Raw genomic sequence first — 7,079 nt, 5'->3', positions numbered from 1 at the left:
CACCACCCTCTCCAGCCTTGACTGCTGCTGGTGTCCGAAAATCCATTCATTCATTCATTCAACGAACATTTCTGGAGCAGCTATTATGTGCCAAAGACTGTGCTAAGCATTAAGGACAAAATGGTAAATGAGATGTATTCCTTGAGATCCTCCTAATATAGTGAGGGCATCAAACCAGTCTAGGAAGATTAGAGAACGTTCCCCATCACTCACAAGAGACAAACCCAAAGGAATGAAACTCTAATGGTGGAAATCTGGGACAAGCAGAGGCCAATAGAGGAGACATCTCAGCATTCTTCAAAGCATACCATAGGAACAAATTATTTTAATCAAACCCTATCCCCACCTTTTTGTAGAAGTGAAACATTAGGTCCTAGAGGGATTGAGTCAGGATACACAGATGGACCTCTACTGAGATGCCAGAATCCTGGGGGCAGATTCAGTTCAGGGGATATGTTAGTAATAGGAGTTCACCCCAGTTCCCAGAGGAGACAGCTTGTCCTCAGCCTTCTGCAAGAGGGTCCTCAACACATAGTGGGCCAGTCAGGCCGATGAGGCCAGTGTGACCCACGCCCGTCCTCCTCCTCTTCATCATCATCAATATTTGGACTCATCATCATTGGCGTTATTCAGAAATTACTCTCAGCCACCTTCCAATTCTTGATTTATTAAACCAAAAAGACTTATTGATCACCGCCCCTGTCCCAGCATTGCATCTGGGGTTGGGACACACTTAGAAAGGTAAAAGCCGCCCTTGAACAGCTCACGGAAGAGGCAGGTTGATATTTAAACAAATCATTTCAACCTGGTGTGAAAAAAGTGCTGCAATGGTGCTACTTTCCACTTGGGAAGAAGCACAGTAAGACCATGGATTCATCCTGCCTGGGGAGGTCTTGAGTGAGAAGTCCTGTGTGAACCACAGAAACCTTCATCTGGGGCTTCCCTGGTGGCGCAGTGGTTGAGAGTCCGCCTGCCCATGCAGGGGACGCAGGTTCATGCCCTGGTCCGGGATGATCCCACATGCTGCAGAGCGGCTGGGCCCGTTAGCCATGGCCGCTGAGCCTGCGCGTCCGGAGCCTGTGCTCCGCAACGGGAGAGGCCACAAAAGTGAGTAGGCCCGCGTACTGCAAAAAAAAAAAAAAAACCTTCATCTGAACCTCCAGTCCCGTAGTTCTCAAAGTACTACGTACTTCGAGTAGTTCTCAAATGCTGTCCTGAAGCAGCAGCATTTTCACCACTTGGGGACTTGTTAAAAATGCAAATTCTGAATCTGAAACTCTGGGGTGGGTCCCAGCAATCTGTGTTTTAACATCCCTCTAGGTAATTCTGATGCTCCCTGAAGACTGAGAACCTCTGGGTGAGGCAGGAAAATGCAGATGAGCCTGTAAACTGGTGTTTTCAACAAGCATCCAGGTAATTTCCCATGATCCCAGCATCTGGGAACAGTACTGAGGTTGAAACTACTGATTTTTCTTTTCACCCAACTTTTACATTCCCTTTTACTTCTCAGAATTATTGTCTCATCTTAATTCTGTGAGTGTTGTCATAGACTGTCAGGACCACACCAAAAAGAACAAATGTGGTCAAATAAGGGATAGAGTGACCAATCGTTCATTTGCCTGGGACACTCCTGTTTTAGCACCGAAAGTCCCACGTCCTAGAAAACCTTTAAATCATGGACAAACCAGAACAGCTGGTCATCCTAAGTGGACATTTATATACGTGCTTTACTGTGACTAAATAACCAACAACCCAAAATGCTGAGAAAGCGTTTTGAATTATAATGTCCTCAACCTTTTTACACCAGTCCTAATCCCAGCCCCAATTTTGTAATCATCATGGTTTCTGATCCACTCTAATTAATTAATCCACTCTAATTGACAAAGTTCATAGGCAAAATGTTACACATTTCATTTTTATGTAAATATCATTAAAACTTGACTGTAAGGTTGAAAAGTTTCACTTAGGAGAAACTTCTAGAGAAATTAGGTGGAAGAAAGTTAATTGCTATATTAGTTGTCAGTGTCTTGAGATATGGAAACAACATGAGTTATAAACAGGAGGATGGGCCCTCACATGGTACCAAAAAACAAATGAACCAAAGCTATACGTATTTTAACTCAGCAGGACGCTATTGGGGCCTTCCCGGGACAGACACCTCCCCCATATCCTTTGCTTTAGCTCCTCTCTGAAGTACCCAGATAACAGTATCTGACACATATTTCCTGAGTTGTTTTTTGGCTCCTAAAACCACCACCAAATGGAAGAAATTAACTACTTGATGATCATGAGCAAGTAGCCCTCGACCTTCTGGTGTGTAAGGATTGATCACCATCAACCAATCAGAGAATTGTGAATGAGCTGATTACATACTGTGGGAAGACCCTCCCTCATCTGTCCTTTTAAAATGTTTTGCTGAAATCCCTATCAAACTACCAATGGCATTTTTCACAGAACTAGAACAAAAAATTTCACAATTTGTGTGGAAACACAAAAGACCCCAAATAGCCAAAGCAATCTTGAGAAAGAAAAATGGAGCTGGAAGAATCAGGTTTCCTGACTTCAGACTACACTACAAAGCTACAGTAATCAAGACAGTCCTCGGTGCTTTGTGACCACCTAGAGGGGTGGGATAGGGAGGGTGGGAGGGAGACACAAGAGGGAGGCGTTATGGGGATATACATATATGTATAGCTGATTCAGTTTGCTATACAGCGGAAACTAACACACCATTGTAAAGCAATTACATTCCAGTAAAGATTTATTTAAAAAATAAAATAAAATGCTTTGCTGTAAGCCTTCAGGGAGCTGGGGGAGGGGGGCGGGGGCGGGTTTGAGCGAAAGCACCTGTCCTCCTTGTGTTTACCGTTAAGCTGCACTTTCCTTCCCCACAGCCAGGCGTCAGTAGATTGGCTCTTACTGCGCATGAGCAAGCGGGCCTGCGTTTGGTTTGGTAGCAATTTGGCAACCGACTTGGGGCTCAGTCGCGCGTGGACGCCTCACCCTGGCGCATGGGCCCTGGCTGGCAGCTGCTCCTGGGGGCCTGTCCAGCAGCTGCCTGAGCACCTTTGTCTCAGAGACGCCCCCAGAACTGGCCAGCGGGCGTCCCTGGCCCTCGGCGCTTTGGATTTTGGTGGTAATGGAAACAAGGCACTCGCACTGGCCATTGGAGCCATCTTTGGTGAGTAATGGGGCTTGCGGTGTGATAACACCCGTCTACTCTTCCCTATCGCGTTGGTTTTGCCTGCGGCAGAGCATTGGTTGGGATTTTCCCTTTTGGACCAGCCTTGGTATTTCATTCGGCCTCATCTCTGATGGGCCGTTAGTTGGGGTTCTCCCTTTCTGGGGCTCGGGAACTTTGACCCTGAGAGGCAGTTTTGCATTGGATGTATTTCGTAACACCTGCCGTAAATAGTTAATTACGGGTTATCAGAGCTCTGTTCATCTTAAAATCCCCCTAGGGTGAATGTAGCAAAACTGGGAGATCTTCAGCTATGCTCTCGTAAATGAAAGAAAATGATGTTTTGATTGTAACATTGTGTGGCCTCAGTACTCCCTGAGATCTGGAGAACAGGGGCGTCTAGTGAGCTTTTCCATTGCTTTGGCTTTTATCTTGGGGGTGTGTGTGTGTCTCGGCACCTGAGTCCTCAGTACTCTTCCTGGTTTTGCTGAAAGTGGCATGCGAATGTGAGCAAATTATGGATATATTGTTTTCTATTACTGTTATTTGTTTAAACTGAATTGGGTATTTGGAAATTGGCAGGGGCGGGAAATCCTGAAAATGGCCAAGATGGCTGGGCAGTTTTCAAGGAGGAATCTACATTTCTCTTCCTGCACCTTTGAGATGTAAATGATCTACTTGGGATCTCAGGATCTACCTGGGATCTCAGGAACATATCTAATAATCTGTGTCCCTGAGGCTGAGGGGGGGAAAAAAAGCCTCTTTTTTTCTCAAGCAGAAAAACTAAGATTTCTGGTTCTGTGTTTATGTAAAACTTAACTTGTAAATAAGCTGTATTTAATTGACTTAAAAGTAAGCGCTTGTAAATTAAATACTTCTAAGTATAAAAGATGCTAGCCAGAACAAATTTCAGGTTCACATGATCTAGGAATTATTCACTATTAAATTAATATCTGGTGTTAAACCTAGTTTAAGCTTGTTGGTATACTCAATACAGGTGTCTCTTGTTGGGCCTAGCTTTACTGAAGGTCAATAAATTTATGTTACTTGTGTTGCAGTTTGTTAGCAGAAAGAAAAAAATTAACTTGGTATGATGAAATTCTTATAAATAAATGCAAATGAGATAAGAGCTTTTGGGTGAACTCTTTAGAAATAATTGTTTTAGGAATGTCTACTTTATTTTTTTTTTTTTTGCGGTACGCGGGCCTCTCACCGGTGCGGCCTCTCCCGTTGCGGAGCACAGGCTCCGGACGCGCAGGCCCAGCGGCCGTGGCTCACGGGCCCAGCCGCTCCGCGGCACGTGGGATCCTCCCGGACCGGGGCACGAACCCGTGTCCCCTGCATCGGCAGGCGGACTCTGAACCACTGCGCCACCAGGGAAGCCCAGGAATGTCTACTTTAAAATGATCTCTCCAGGTATTTGGTAAGTTGAAATTTTAAAGTTGTGCTACATTAAGTTAAATGACGGAAGTTTATTGAATAAGTCATTCCCAAACATAATAAGATACTGAAAATTACTAAACATTGGCTTCCCTTTACAGAGAAACTGAATGTCTTTAGGAGGGTTACTAAATGTTTGGTGCCACACTGAGATATTTTCTATAAAAAGCACATGTTTTTAGAAATTATTATTGGTATTTATGTTTACCAATTTACAGAATGCTAATGTAAAAGACAGGTTATAATTGCTTCTTGGTTTTCACTAGAAATAAAGGTTTTTAAGAGTTGAGGATTCTAATTTACGTGCGTAATTAAAGCTACTAAAAACAGTAAAGGAAACATTTCACTCTACAGGAGGAAAGTAGGATATGTTTTGAGCAAAAGAAGGTATGAGGAATGGAATTGCATTTTATTAAAGCAGATAAAGTGATTTGGTCCTAGCGCTGGTTGTTTGTAGATGGGAAAAAAATATGGGACATAACTAATATGGATGCAGAAGGCTGTGGAAGGTTTGTGGAAAGGGAACCCTGAAAAAGTTCTGTGCGTGGTCGGGCTGAGATTAGAGTAAACGCGATTAGGTAAATGGATTTTGTTATTAAAAGGCTGGTGGAGAGCTCCAGCAGGGTACTGTGCTTGTGGAGGTGTGGTTGGCGGTCACCGTGGGGGTCACCGTGGACGTGCAGGAGATGTTCAAGTACCCCTTAGAGCAGGTGGTCACCAGCTTCCTCCGGAAGTATCTGAACCCCATGGATAAAAATGTCATCTCTGTAAAAAAAAACTGTGTAGGAAAAACAGGATGTGTCAACAGGGATCATCTATAGAAAGAGGATTGCAGTCTGTCAGAGTGTGGTTCCAGAAATTTTAAGGAAGGTGAACATTTTAAAGGTGCCTCATATCCAGTTAGAAGAGGAACCGTGGTTCAGTCCTCAGGAAAGGAACGTGGCGATAAGGAGCCACTGTCTTACATGGACACAAGATGCATCCATGAAGGAAGAGTCTGTCTTCTGGGAAAGTATGAAAAATCCAAATTGGACAGAGTTCATTCAAAAAGACGGGATTTCAATCACAGGGGCTGGTTTTCTCAACTGCGTTTTGGAAACTTTTGCCAGCACATTTTTAAGACAGGGCTCCCAGGAGGGAATTAGATTAACGGAGATGCTGCTAAAGGAACAGTGTGGTGCCCCCTTAGCTGAATAAAGAACCCCCAGGAAGTTGTGTTGTGTCTACTTTTCCTCGAGAATCTTTTCTCAGATACCACACAATTTTCGAAATACAGGTTTAAGGATGTGGTGTTGGCAGCTTACAGAAGAGGAGACTTTCCTGCCAGGACATGACAAGATACACTGCCCTGGGAGCTGGCCTCAAATAGCAGCTCTATTGGAGCTGAGACCTTCTGGCTGATTCTTGTGGCATAATCTCTATGATTTTACAAATAAAGGAAAAATCCCATAGAAGGTGGTGTCTGCCCTTCTTCAGGATTCATGAGAGGATTCTGGAACAAATAAAGGAGTTAAACCTGATACCTGATTCTTAGGTGGCCTGGAACAGAAAGGAATATACCAGACCTGTGTTGAAGTTAAGCCATATTCATAGTAATGTTGAAGATTCTCAGAAATCAGGAGCTTTTGATTTCTACCCATCGGTACTACATAACTGCCATCAGCTGACTTGTATAACGTAACATGTGAACTGTGATTGGTCCTTAAAAGAAGCTGGGGAGTGGGGAGGTGGGCTATCATCTTGACTCCTTTCTAACTCACTCTGGGATCTGGAGCAGATCATGTGACCACTCTGTCTTTCACTGGGCAAAGGGGGATAATTGGGCACAGATCTTTCTATTTGTGATGATTAAACAAGGTGGTTTGGTATGAAAAGCACAGGTTTGGGAGTCAGGGACTCGGGTTTGAATTTGAGCATGGCCACGCAATAACTCGGTGATCACGTACGTAATTTAAAATCTTTCTGGAATTCATTTTTTAGGTTTGTAAAGTGAGATTATAGAGTTAACCTTATGATGTTGTTGGAACAATTGGAGATCGTGTGATAAAGTGCCTACCATGTCACCTGGTGCACAGAAGTAAATAGAAGCTATTATTAGTACAAGAAACCAGTTTGGAAATGTACTTTTCTGACGTAATGTAACGTAGGATTACTGTTTGAAAGTTAGATGACGGTAGTTTGCATTTCCCGCGATCGGAAGCCAAGACATAAATGCACACTACCTAAAAGAAAGCTTGAAGAGGGGCAATAATTTGGAATTCATCTTCTTAAAATAAAAAAACTGGGCCATTACTGGAAAGTCTTGGGAAATCATTTTTTAATATTTGAAAATGTTTCCATTTAGCGAATTGATGAATTTCAAAGCAATTGTTGTTTTGTTTTGCTTTGTTTTTTATACAAGCCTGCCACTGTGAGCTCCTCTTACTGTATTTGAGCTGTTTGTGCTGCCTGAGTTTTG

At 43.4% G+C, this 7,079-nt stretch overlaps 1 pseudogene; it reads left to right on the top strand.

Moving 5' to 3' along the window:
• Nucleotides 1-5,286: 5,286 nt before the first annotated feature.
• On the top strand, nucleotides 5,287-5,818 carry LOC112397251 (PRELI domain-containing protein 2 pseudogene; annotated as a pseudogene).
• Nucleotides 5,819-7,079: the final 1,261 nt, after the last annotated feature.

The sequence above is a fragment of the Neophocaena asiaeorientalis genome, unplaced genomic scaffold (assembly GCF_003031525.2).
Source record: "Neophocaena asiaeorientalis asiaeorientalis breed wild unplaced genomic scaffold, Neophocaena_asiaeorientalis_V1.1 scaffold648, whole genome shotgun sequence".
NCBI classification, from domain to species: Eukaryota; Metazoa; Chordata; class Mammalia; order Artiodactyla; family Phocoenidae; genus Neophocaena; species Neophocaena asiaeorientalis.
The sequence above is the reverse complement of the archived record's forward strand: the minus strand, read 5'-3'. Positions and strand labels throughout refer to the sequence as shown.